This window comes from Rattus norvegicus, chromosome 6, assembly GCF_036323735.1.
Source record: "Rattus norvegicus strain BN/NHsdMcwi chromosome 6, GRCr8, whole genome shotgun sequence".
Taxonomy (NCBI): domain Eukaryota; kingdom Metazoa; phylum Chordata; class Mammalia; order Rodentia; family Muridae; genus Rattus; species Rattus norvegicus.
Window position 1 is genome coordinate 70,493,632 of NC_086024.1, and position 13,701 is coordinate 70,507,332.

Sequence of the window (13,701 nt, forward strand, 5' to 3'; positions counted from 1 at the left end):
ATCTTAGTTTCATAGAACAAATTAGGTAGTGTTCCTACTGTTTCTGTGAAATAGTTTAAAGAGTACTGGTTATAGGTCTTCTTTGAAGGTCTGATAGAATTTTGCACTAAATCCTTCTAGTCTTGGACTTTTTTGATGGGGGACTTTTAATGACTATTTCTTTAGGGGTTATGAGACTGTTTAAATGATTTATCTGATATTGATTTAACTATGATACCTGGTGTCTATCTAGAAAATTGTCCATTTCATCCAAATTTTCCAATGTTGCTGAATATAGGCCTGTGTAGTAGGATCTGATAGGTACTTTTTTGGTTGTGTTCTGTTTTTGGTTTTTTTGTTTCTTTGTTTTGTTTTTTTTTTTGTTTTTTTTATTCCCTCAGTTTCTTTTGTTCCCCTTTCATTTCTGATTTTTGTTAATTAGGATACTGTCTTTGTGCCCTCTGGTTAGTTTGGCTAAGGGTTTAATCTATCTTATTGTTATTTCTCAAAGTACTAGTTCCTGGTTTTATTGATTCTTTGTGTAGTTCTTTTAGTTTCTACTGGCTTATTTTCAGCCCTGATTATTGACTATTTCCTACAGTTTGCTTCTTTTTATTCTAGAGCTTTCAGATGTGCTATGTACCATGAGGTGATGAGTAGAAGGTATATTCTTTTGTTTTAGGATGAAATGTTTTATAGATATCTGTTAAATCCATTTGGTTCATAACTTCTCTAAGTTTTCCTGTGTCTCTGTTTAGTTTCTGTCTCCATGATCTGTCCATTGACACAGAATGTGGTGTTGAAGTCTCCCACTATTATTGTGTGAGTTGCAATTTGTACTTTGAGAATTTGTGTGTTATTATTCTTCTCCTTCTTGCATGGTGTTAGGAATACCCCGTAAATCTGAACTAAATAGAAGTCTGACTTCTCAGCATTATTGCAGTTGAAGCAAAGCTGCTCTTTATAACAATGTAGTATTTTGTTTATGTCTGAATTGGTTTCATTACTTGTTATTTAATAGTTTAACTCACCACATATTTTTATACAGAATACACAGTATTTGGCATTAGATATTATAAATATTTGCCTTCACATTAAGAAAAACCAATCACACAGTTTGAATATGATAGGTGAATACCTGATCTAATCAAATTCTACAAGAGGTTTAAAAATGTTCTTGCTTTTTTCTGTAGAGAAAATTTCAACAAACTGTGTCTTGCTCCACAAACAAGCCCTAGTTTATACCAATGGCAGCTATAACTACATCCTTTATATCCTTCACTATACACTGTCATCAGGAAGGTTGGAATATTTGACCCAAAATATTTAGAATTCAGTGACTAAACTTTGAAGAAAATCTTTTTAGGAATCCAAACCAGAGGCACACAGTTGTTTTAAAAGTTATTACAGAAAAACAAAATAATAGTAATGATAATATATTGGCAAAGTAATACATTTATAAATGAATATGTATAATTAGAAAACTGAAATTGAAGTTTGGATATAGAAAGGTCTTAGCCACATATTCCAGCTGGAATATGGAAGGGATATAACAAACTGTCTTTCCATCATTGGGATGCAGCCAGCTCTGAAGATCACCAATATTTTCTCTTATGGTGATTCTTTCACAGCACAATCATATTTGTCAATGTATTTAGAATAAAAGTAAAATCAGTATCAGAAAATGTAAAAAAATTCTTTCTTTACCAATACTCACTTATTCAATGAAACATGCCCACTCTTTTCATTTGTTGTATAATGATGCATATGATTTACATTCCGCTGTCTAGACTGACTCAAAATCACCATTAGAAAGAGCAGACGAGTATAGTAACCAAGAAAATAATAAGTCATGATAGTATGTGACCTTGGGAATAGAAAAGATATTGGTATGTGGTTTTCAACTTTGAGAATACAGAAGGGAATGACGATTTCATAAAAACAATTAGCAAATAAACTTGTGTACCCTTCAAATCCCTTAGAAGTTCTAGGAAAGCCCTCAGGTAGAGACAAAAAGGTTCAATGTGGATAGCATTTCAAATATGAATATCGAAGAGCTCACTTCATGAAAAAATAAAGCTAAATCCATATGATGGCTGAGGAAGGAAGGAGAAATAACCAGACAAGAAATTGTCTGTCAGCAGCAGGAAAGCTTGGTAGCTTCAGAAATTGGGAAAAGATCCTTATCAACCCTACATCTGATAGAGGGGTAACATCCAAAATATACAAAGAACTCAAGACGTTAGACTCCAGAGAATCTAATAACCCTTTTAAAAATGGGGAACAGAGCTAAACAGAGAATTCTCAACTGAGGAATCTCACATGGCTGAGAAGCACTTAAGGAAGTGTTCAACATCAAGGAAATTCAAACCAAGACAACCCTGAGATTCTATCTCACACCAGTCAGAATGGCTAAGTTCATAAGCTCAGGTGACAGCAGATGCTGCCAAAGATGTGGAGAAAGAGGAACACTCCTCCATTTTTGATGGGACTACAGGCTGTTACAACCACTCTGGAAATCAGTCTGAAAGTTTCCTCAGAAAATTGAAATCATTTCTGCCTGAGGACCCAGCAATACTACTCCTGGGAATATATTTAAAAGACGCTCCAACATATAACAAAGACACGTGCTCCACTATGTTCATAGCAGCCTTATTTATAATGGCTAGAATCTGGTAAGAACCCAGATGTCCCACAGTTGAGGAATGGATAGGAAATGTTGTACATTTACACAATGGAGTACTACTCAGCTATCATAAACAATGAGTTGATGAAATTCTTAGGGAAATGAATGGAAGTAGAAAATATCATGCTGAGTCAGGTAACCTAGTCACAAAAGAACACACATGGGTGTACTCAATGATAAGTGGATTTTAGCACACACACAAAAAAACCCAAACAAACAAAAAACCTCAGAGTACCTATGATAAAACTTACAGACCATATGAAACCCAAGAAGGAAGACCACCAAAGTGTGGATGCTACAGTCCTACTCAGAAGGGGGAAGAAAATAATTTCAGAAGTAGAGGAAGCAAGTGATCTGTGAGGGAGAGAGAAGGGGATAAAAAAAGCAGGGATGGTTCAGATAGAGGAGGAGATGGGGGAGATGTACAGAGGGTCAGGAATTTCAAAGGAGGTGTGTAGCAGTGGGACACTGGGGATAGCCACTAGACAGTCACAGATGCCAGAAGCCCAAGAGGTTTCCAGGACCCAACAGGGAGGACATTAGCCTATATACCCAACAAAGGGGCTAGAGAGCCTGTTGAGACCTTATCCAGTTGATCTGCATGGCCCCCTGTCAAGGGATAATGCTACCAACTCATCTCAAAAATATGAATCCAGAATTCCTCCTGTCAAAAGGAAATGCAGTGGCAAAGAGTAGAGCAGAGACTGAAGGAAAGGCAATTCAGAGACTGACCTACCTAAGGATCCATCCCACCTGCAGACATTATACCTAGACTTTATTGTTGATGGCAGCCAAATATAGGACTGAGCGTGGGCACCCCAATGGAGAAATTCAATCAAAGCCTGAAGGAGTGGAAGGGGTTTGCAACCCCATAAGAAGAACAATATCAACCAACCAGACCTCTAAAGCTCTCAGGGACTAAGTCACCAACCAAAGAGTACACGGGGTGGCAGTGGGGTAACTCATGGCTTCAACCGGATATATAGAAGGGGACTAGCTTATATGGCATCAGTGGGAAGGGAACTCCTTGGTGCTGTGGTGGCTTGATGACCCAGGATAAGGGAGTACTATGGAGCTGAGGCAGGAGTAAATGAGTGAGTTGGAGAGAACCCTCACAGAGGCAGGGGAGGGGAAGGTAATAGGGGGTTTGTGGAGGGGAAATGTAAATAAATAAAATAACCAATAAAGAGTAAAGCTACTAGAGTTCCATGTGCAGAAATAAACCAAAATTAGAAAACAAACAAACAAACCAACAAACAAATAAACAAACCTGTCAAGCGAAGTAAAAGATCTTGAAAGAAAAAAAAATAATACCATCACTGAGTGAGCAATTTGAGAGGAATGCTAGGCTATTTGTTTGTCGTGGTGAATATACAGAAACTAGATAGAGATGGTCCTGACATGTCAGTCATGAAACTCTAGGCAATGACCCCATAAAATACAGCTACTAAGCTGTTCATTTTAGTGACAGAAAAGGCAGGCTGCTCTGTTTCTATTTCCTTCTGAACTCAACATCAATTGGTGAGGCTTTATAAAGAAGCATTAGATTGTACATGAATTGTACATATAAACTTGTAGTCAAATTTATGTGTTTAAAAGCAGTTACTTAAAAATATTCTAATTTATTTAGTAGATTCTTATCATTTAATCCTGAAATTCAAGGTAGATTGTTATCCAAAAAAAAAATGTTAATTCCCAGTGGTGTGACAGCTTGAAAAGTTGAGAAAATATTGAAATATCGGTGTCAAAGTAGAGAGTTTATTTCTTACACAATATGAGAAATTACTGACATGAAAAAGAATTAGCAGTTCATAGTCTGACAGAATTAAAATTTGATTTCAAAGCATGTGAAAGCTTAACAAGTCCTCTTGTAACTATAGGAGAAAGACAGCCCAAAGGAAGAAGGACGAAGACTCATGCTGTGGTGATTATGTGTTGGACACATGAGGCCATCTATAAGCCTGTAAATCTCCTTTTGCTTATCTGTTTATTATTTTTATTTTTAATAGTTATATTTACATATATAGAAAAATTATAACCATTTCTTAAGGATTTATTTTAAAACAAACACCTCATCATAAAATAAATAAATAAATAAATAAATAAATAAATAAATAAATAAAAGATTCCCAATGATACTTGTCTGTTTTCAATTTTAAAAGTCACCCCAAAACCTTGGATAAATGTCCCTGCTTTTGGGTTGTATTTAAATGATTATATTTTACTTCTGATTGTGAAAAATAAGCTATTAGATCTTTTTAATACTATTTTCTCCTATTTTTCTCAATGAGAATCTCAATAATCTATTCAACCATATACTGAATTTTCAGCTTTGCTAATTATAACCTAAATGTTTAAAAGTTCCTGAAAGAGTTTGTAGATGCTGCTTTTCAAAGGAACTCTTCCTTATTTCAGTTTCTTTGTCTTCTCTTGCACTTTTGTAGAATTTATTTTCATGTAATAGCTTTTTAGTATAGAGCATTTTTTGTTGTTGTTTTCCTTTCCTTTCTTTTTGCTGTTTTGTTTGTTCCATTTTACATTGCTGTCTTTAAAGGAAAGAGACAATAACTGTATGCATGGCTAATGCTCAGGTCACTTTCTCTACAAGTTCAGAGCCTCAACCTTGGAATGATGCTATCCACTCTCAATTAAGGCCATCAAGAGAATTCTCTGGCATTCCTATAGACCAGTGTAATCTAGACAACTCTTCATTGAGACTCTCTTCTCAGGTTATTCAGGGTTTATTCAAGTTAATATTTAAATTAGCAATCACATGTGTTAACCTAAAAAGTTCCCCAGACTCGAGACCCCATATGTACAACAATGCCAAGCAACCAGAGCTTCCAGGGACTAAGCCACTACCTAAAGACTATACATGGACTGAGCCTGGACTCTGACCTCATAGGTAGCAATGAATATCCTAGTAAGAGCACCAGTGGAAGGGGAAGCCCTGGGTCCTGCTAAGACTGAACCCCCAGTGAACTAGATTGTTGGGGGGAGGGCGGCAATGGGGGTAGGATGGGGAGGGGAACACCCATAAAGAAGGGGAGGGAGAGGGATTAGGGGGATGTTTGCCCGGAAACCGGGAAAGGGAATAACACTCGAAATGTATATAAGAAATACTCAAGTTAATAAAAAAAAAAAAAAGAAAGAAAAAAGAAAAGTCAATGTCTCTATAATGAATTAAAAAAAAAAAAGTTCCCCAGAGTTGTTTCATGATCACTTGTTCCTGTGTGCCGATGTGTTTCTGTTTATAGTGTAGAACATAGTTGCCTGTTATTATTCAGCACCTATGGAATATAAAAAACAGAGGAGGACAGATTATCTATTGAACTAATCTAACGGAGGCATTTAAACATTGGAACAATTCACCTATGAGTATGAAGCTTGCCCTCTTCAGGGAGGAATTCTTATCCCATCCCCAGGGTTGCCCAGTGATTCAAATGATTATTATGTGGCAAAAAAAGATTGATTTTGAGTTGACATTTTTCAATGTATACCTCAGGTTATTCACCTGTGATACCCATTTTGCTCATTAAAATGAATTTCAGCCTCATATTATATAATGTTTTAAAAAATTATTGGTTAATATGTCAAAAGTTACATTGTTGTTGACAAAGTTTATTAGACAACATGGTAGATGTGTATATAAAATCAATCATCCTTTTGAAATTTTTATCCTCTTTTAATTTTAAAAATATTTTGAAAATTATGCTAATAGCATTATAATGCCTAGAATAATGTTAATGTGATAGACACACCTTCTAAATTAAGGAAGACATGAAGAATAAAAGAACAAGTAGCTAAAGAAAATTTGACTACCTATTGATACTAATTGACTAATTAGTGAAAAGGAGAGAGGGAGCAGAAGGATTTGGGACCATATGTGGAATTGTCTCCACTTGAAATTACACGTTAAGATTTGAGAGAACACATATTTATAAAACATGAACAGATGGCTGTGAAATGCATGAAAAATAGGATTTACAACATTTCACTGTTTGAACACATTGGATCTTAAAGTACTCAGAAAAAATGTAGTTTGCAAAGCATTTCTACATGATGAAAACAATTTTGAAACACAATTACAGATGAGAAAATTATAGAAAAAAAAGGAAAACCCAGCTCTATAGTATTCTAGAATCAAATAGAGTCAAATAATTGAACAGAGCGAGTACTATCTGTTCCCCTCTAACCTTGTACTCTGTACCTAGTATTTGTGGTTCTACAGATTATAGCTTGCTTATCATTACCTTAGCTTAGCATTTAATATCCATATATAAGTGTATCACACTATATTTGTCCTTCTGGATCTGGGTTACCTCAATCAGGATAAATTTTTCTAGTTTCTGCATTTACCTGCATATTTAATTTTCTTAATGGCTGAGTAATATATTTTTATATAAATGTATCACATTTGCTTTATCTATTCATCAGTTGAAATCATTTAGTTTGTTTCCTATTTCTGCTGTTATGAGTAAAGCATCAATGAATATGGTTGAAAATGTGTCTGAAGAGTAGGATGAAGTGATTTTTAGAACTAATTATAATATAGCTGTATCTTGATTCCCATTTTTCTGAGGAATGACCACACTAATTTCCATAGTGGCATTTTATTTGATGCATAAAATTACAAAATCTGTATATATTAATTGGATGTGACATTATACTTCGATACATATAATCAGCATATAATATGTAGGTGTACACCACCCCCTTATTCTTGGTACTTTCTTTATGGCAATATTAATACAAAATCCAGGTAAAACAAATTATGATCTCAGAGGACTAAGACAATTTATACAAACCTTCAAATATTTTAGTAGCTGTTGTTCAGAAAAGGAATGATTCTATTCTGCTTAGTGCTAAAATATTTATTTAAGTAATGGTATAAAACAGTTGGTAATGGTATTCAAAATCAAGAATTACTTGCAATTTCTGGACATTTCTCATCAGCAGAGAGGACACCTAGAGTGGTTAGAGCCCTATTTTGTTTTTTCTGATCAAAAAGGCCCCCTTGGGATCAGAGTAGAAGCATCTTGATGAATTGTAGAAGGTGCTGCCTTTCTGACAGCATGATCCCTACTGTTCTTAATATGATTCTACAGTTGGTAGACATGAGCTGAAATACAATGTGTAGTTTTTCCTTGTTTCATAAATGTGGGCTTACTGCTGATGGGACATTGACTTGCAGAGTACAGGTAAGTAGAAATCTTGAGAAACTTGGGTATAAATTATTAATCCTAAGTGGAAGAGCTATGAGAAACTAAAGAATCAGCTGTGTGAAAGTCAGTATGTGTTTGTAACACTGAGCTGTTACTGTCAAGTTTTGTTTTTGCTGCAAGCTGTGCTTTTAAAGAGTGATACATGAATTAGACAAGACTGGTGGTGTAGTGTTTAGTTCATCTCCTCTTCTCAAGAAAAGCCAGTTTGTCTAAATGTGAGTCTGTAGGGACATGAATAAGTGGCTTGTGTTAGTTAAGGAAGAAATCTGCCATCGGATGGGAGTTAGATGCATGATTGTAATTCCCTGCAGGATAGCAAAGCTGATATCATTAGTATTAAGATTCCATCACCACCCAGCGTGTTATTGAGCTTGTGGCTGGAAATGCTAAGTGATACTAACTCACAAATGTTTTCAGGGTCATTTATGGAGAGAGTGGAGTCAGAGTTAGACAGCTTTAAACTTGCTGAACAGAAAATACATTTAAAAAACAAAACAGTTCGGTTTACAGAGGGAGAGTGATATATTAGTGTCACAGATAGTTAATCAGCTTTAAACCTGCACCATTCCTCATATACAAACAGCACGGAAAATACATGGAGTAGGTAAGCTGTTTGCAGTTTTAAAGTTTTTCCCATTGACTCCATCCAAACCCTGGATAACAATGTCAGAGTACATTTGATAGTCCATTTGTAATCTTCGATATTGACAACTAAAAGATTAGACTGGAACAATAAAAACTGAGAGCCAGTGAGATTCTGTAGTGGGTTAAACCACCTGCTGCCAAGCCAGATAATCTAAGTTCAATATGCAGGATCCACCTGGTAGAAGGGGAAACCAATTTCCCCAAGTTGATCCTCTCTCCCCCTCTCTCTCTCTCTCTCTCTCTCTCTCTCTCTCTCTCTCTCTCTCTCTCACACACACACACACACACACACATTCACACGGACACACACACATAAATAAATAATGTTACAATACTTTTATAAGGAACAATATGTATTGACAGGAAGATCAGAGAAAATCTGAGCCAAAATGTTTTAAAGAAGCAAATAATTGTATATTAAAATGCAATAAAATGGGACAGTAAAATATCTCTATATTAAGGGCCATATATTATATGTTAATAGTTTTAATTGTAAATCCTTGACACAATATGACTAGTGATGATTTAATTTACTTGTACATCTTTTCTGATAAGGATTTGAAGAAATGAATAGAATGTTAATGTCTCCACACTTCTTTTCAGATATTTTTTAGATCCAAAAGAGCTGTTACTGCTCCTTCTTGTCTGTCATCTGTGAAAAGTGCAGACATCTAAATGTAACACAGATATGAAATATCCAGCTACTAGCCTCCCTCTTACCCTGAAACATGGGGTACTTTACTTTTTAATCTGTTATTTGTCAGGAGATAAGAACAGCATGTACTTGCCAAATAATGTAGGACACTTCTAAAATTTGAAATTGAAGATTCATTATGATGCAGGCCACAAGGAACTATTCATTCTGACAATCATTAACCAACAGAAAGAAGAAGTAATACGAAGACTTAGGACAGATCAGAATTAAGTTCATGTGATTCTCATTTCTGGTTTCCTTTCACAGCTAAATCTGTAGCCCATGGATTGTTAGCATATTTTATTGGGTTCTTTTGCCTTTAACTCCCTTCCCACCCTATTCCACCCTAATCCCTTTCAACCCCCTAACAGTAAGTAGAAGGAAATGAAGGTTACTGATAAAAGAAGACATAGATTTCTATAGGCTATTCCTCACTGAATAAGGGCCTTGAATTCCTTGGGGCAAATCCAATCTTCACCATCAGAATATCCAGCAGTCTATCCAACTAGCAAACTAGCCATCCAGCAGAAGTAAAGTCAGCATCTAGAACCCGCAGGTACCAGCAACAGTGTAAGGGAAACAGCAGCAGGGGCAGCAGTTGCCACATGCCCTCTAGAGGATCTTCGATTTATACTCTCTCCAGAGTCCTCACAATATACTACAGGCAGGTGGCACAATCCATGCTCCTGATAGTGCTCAAGGCAAATCATAATCACCTACTGTGTATCAGCTTCTTATTCTATACCTAGGATTAAAACAAAAAATGATTCGTGTAACATAGCTAGGATTTTTTATGAAACCAATATTCTCAGTAAAATTGACTTCATATTTTAACAGAAAACATAGTTTGGGAAGCCAAGAACACCCTCACATTTCCATTGTCTTATTTTTAAGCAATAATGTGCACAGGGTCACTCAGAGATTCCATTAAAATGAAGACTGATTCTGTTCTTTGAGGTAGGGGCAGAGGGACTGTATTTCTAATTAGCTCACCATGTATGTTGATGCTTCTGTGCCCAGGGCACACTCTGAATAACAAGGATCTACAATCTCAAGTTCTGTACTTTTTAGTTAACATCACATTAGTATTGAATATTCACTTACAAATCTTTCACCTGGGTATTTACAGTGCATTTAAAAGTGATATCTTTAAATTTTTGAAGTCCCAGATATGGTACTGTGATACCCAAATGATTATTCTGAAATTAAAAGACAGATTAATGTTTACCATATGTGTAAAACACAGCTCTAAACAACATAATTTCAAATGCCAAGGTCAGAAAAAAATCAAAATTCATAGATTGTAAGACATTTAAAGTCTGAAATACCTAATGGCTAAAAATCTCGACATCATCCTCCTGAAAGTTTAAATTTTAGAGTATTGAAATATAGAACACCCAAATCTTAAATTTAGCAAGTCTCATGATGGGTGGAATACAGATTTATTTGACCTATTTCTGCAGTCCTTGACATCTTGAGTCTGAGACAAGAGGGTCATAAGCCTATTGTCAGTCAAGTTTCAGAATAAGCCTGGCAGAACAGGACAGGGAAGGATATTAAGGAGTAGGATAAGTGCCAGTACCTAGGATTTTTTTCTGCCTTTTTCCCATGTACATATGGAGATGTGCTTATCTTTAAAAAATGGACTATAAAAGAACACAAAAGCTCAATGACATTATACAGCAGAGATTTGCTGATACGGTGGTTCCTTCTGAATCCAAGACCACATTAAATAATGCTTACATTGGAGAGGGAGTTCATGCCCTGCACTGCGTTGATGCCTGAGAACAGGAGATTGGATAGTCCAGAGATCTAGGGCAGAACCAAAAAATACAATAAAAATAAAATTTTCTCCATATTCGTAGTAACTTTTCTGGCTTCCTTAGGAAAGGGTTTAGTTCATTAAAAAGCCTCTGGATGTTCCATGAGCTGGTAAAGAAATGTTGATTAAAAACAAAATTATATTTTTAATCTGAAGTTTCTGTATTTACCTTGTCAAATGGTCAAGAAACTCAACTAGACTTTCTGGTAATACACTAAATGACAAAAAAAAAAGTTTTGAGAACTCCTTCAAATTTAGTAGAAACAATTGCTTTGCTTAATTCAAAATCTCCAGTATGGAATTTTACAATAATTTATTCTCTCATCTAAAAGGAACCAGACCTCTAATAAGAATTTAATAATGCTTCCCTCTTTATGGTCCCTAAATTGAGGTACATTTAAATTGTCGGGTAATACAGGAATATATTTGATCAAAAGATGCAGACAGTTTTGAATTCCCTTTAATACCCACAGTTAAGAAATTGTTATGTGCTTTGTTCTGAGTGTTCTGTTGTTTTGTGTCTTAAGGGTTTGTTGGTGCAGGCCTGGCATCTTCAACTATCAACAACTATGTATAATTGTGTCAAATCTCAGGAGAATTTTTAAGAAAATAGCATAATGTAGAAATAAATATGAAAATATTCACTGACCAAAGACCAGCCTTAAAAGAAAAATAATAAGCATCCGTCCTTGTGACGATAGTCTCCTAAATGTGGTTAATAACTATGAGAGTCATACAGTATCTCTGTCTCACCTAACATAACTGCTAGCAATCTATCCAGGAAAAATGTTTGTTGTTCTTATTTTCCTTTTGATTTTGGATTATTTTTTAACTATTTTAAAATTAATTTTGTATTATTATTTATTTCAGCAAGTTAACAGCTGACTAAGACAGATGAAGATACAACCAACCATTCGACTAATGTCATGGACCTCTATGCTTGAATTAGGGGAAGGATAGAAGAAGACAAAGAGGAGGAAGACCCCATAGGAAGACCATCAGTCTCAAGCAAACTGGACTCCAGGGAGCTCCCAGACACTGAGCCACCAAGGAGGCAGCATACAGGATCTGGCCAAGGCCCCCAACACTTATATAGTAAAAGACTGCCTGGTCTGGTCTCAGTGGAAGATGTGCCTAATCCTCCAAAGACTTGAGGACCCTGAGAATGGGGAGACCTGGTGGTGCGGGAGTATCTGCTTGAATACAGGAGCAGGGGAGGAGGAATGGGATGAAAAATTGTAGGAGGGGGACCTGGAGGAGGGGTATTGTAAATACATAAAATATTTTTTATATGACTACAAATGAATATATTTTCTTTTTAATTTTTTATTACACACACACAAAGAGAGAGAGAGAGAGAGAGAGAGACATATTTGAAAATAGGTTCTTGTCTTATACAATATATCCACACCACAATTTTCCCTCTCTGCACTCATCCCATAATCTCCCCACTTCCCCTTTATCCAAACTCACTGCCTCTCCATTTTCTTTTTAGAAAAAAGCAGGTCTCCAAGAGATTATAGCCAAGCAAGACAAAACAAGATACAATAAAATAGGGCAAAATCCCTCATATGCAGGGTAGACTAGGAAAGCCACTAGGAAGAAAAGAGTTCCAAGAGAAGGCTAAAGAGTCAGAGATACATGACCACCCACTGTTAGAAATTCTATAGAAATACCAAGCTAATAGCCATAGCTTATAAACAGGTCCTGATGCAGAATCATCCAGGCTCTGTGTTCACAGCTTCACTATCTGTGAGCCCATGTGAGGCCTGTTTAGTTCATTCATTGGGCAATGTTCTCCGGTTGTCCTCCATCCACTCATCCCCTCTAAATCCTACATAGATCATTCATCTGCATTTTCTGCAGAGTTGTACATGGATCTTATGAAAACCTTCAATTTCTCTCTCTCTCTCTCTCTCTCTCTCTCTCTCTCCTCTCTCTCTCTCTCTCTCTCTCTCTCTCTCTCTCTCTCTCTCTCGCTCTCGCTCTCGCTCTCGCTCTCTCTCTCTCCCTGCATAATGCCTGATAAGGTCTGGGTCTGGGTCTCTGCACTAGCTCCCATCTGCTCTGACGGAAGCTTCCCTGATGAAGATGGGAAATGGCAGAGGTATATACATGTAGCAGAAGTTCATGCTTTTTTTGAGGTGTGTATATATGCTTGTTGTTTTCATTGTATCCTATGTCTTTAGGCTACCCTGTTTCCTGACATCCAGGCGATGTAGGCTACCTCTTTAGCCTAGGGCCTCAAGTTAAAGCAAAGATTGGTTAGCCACTATCACAAGTTTTGTGTCTCCATGCCCCAGCACATCTTGAAGACAGAAAAGATTGAAGCTCCAGAGTTTTGTGACTGGGGTGGTGTATAAGTAGTTCTTTCTGTAGCCTACAGAGTATCTTCTTGCACCAAAGACTCTAGAACATAGCACTGAAGGCTCCTTGTAGGCACCAGAATAATATATCCACATTCAATGAGTTGCAAGGATATTGTCCTTTGTTGATGGGGCCCCGATGTCAGTTTTTAGAGAGCAACCTTGTGCCTAGAGTCAGCATGAGTTGTTTATGAATGTTCATGATACACCTTGGCCAACAACTCAACTGAATGCAACCTAATACCACAATTTAAAAAAATCACCTGGCTAAAGGTAACCAATTC

At 36.3% G+C, this 13,701-nt stretch overlaps 1 long non-coding RNA gene across 1 annotated transcript in view; it reads left to right on the forward strand.

Moving 5' to 3' along the window:
* LOC120093250 (uncharacterized) overlaps positions 1-12,295 on the forward strand; it is a 30,022-nt gene extending 17,727 nt beyond the window's left edge. Inside the window, exon 3 of the long non-coding RNA XR_005486365.2 lies at positions 11,922-12,295. This is a non-coding gene — a long non-coding RNA (uncharacterized LOC120093250). The remainder of the gene's footprint in view (positions 1-11,921) is intronic.
* Positions 12,296-13,701: the final 1,406 nt, after the last annotated feature.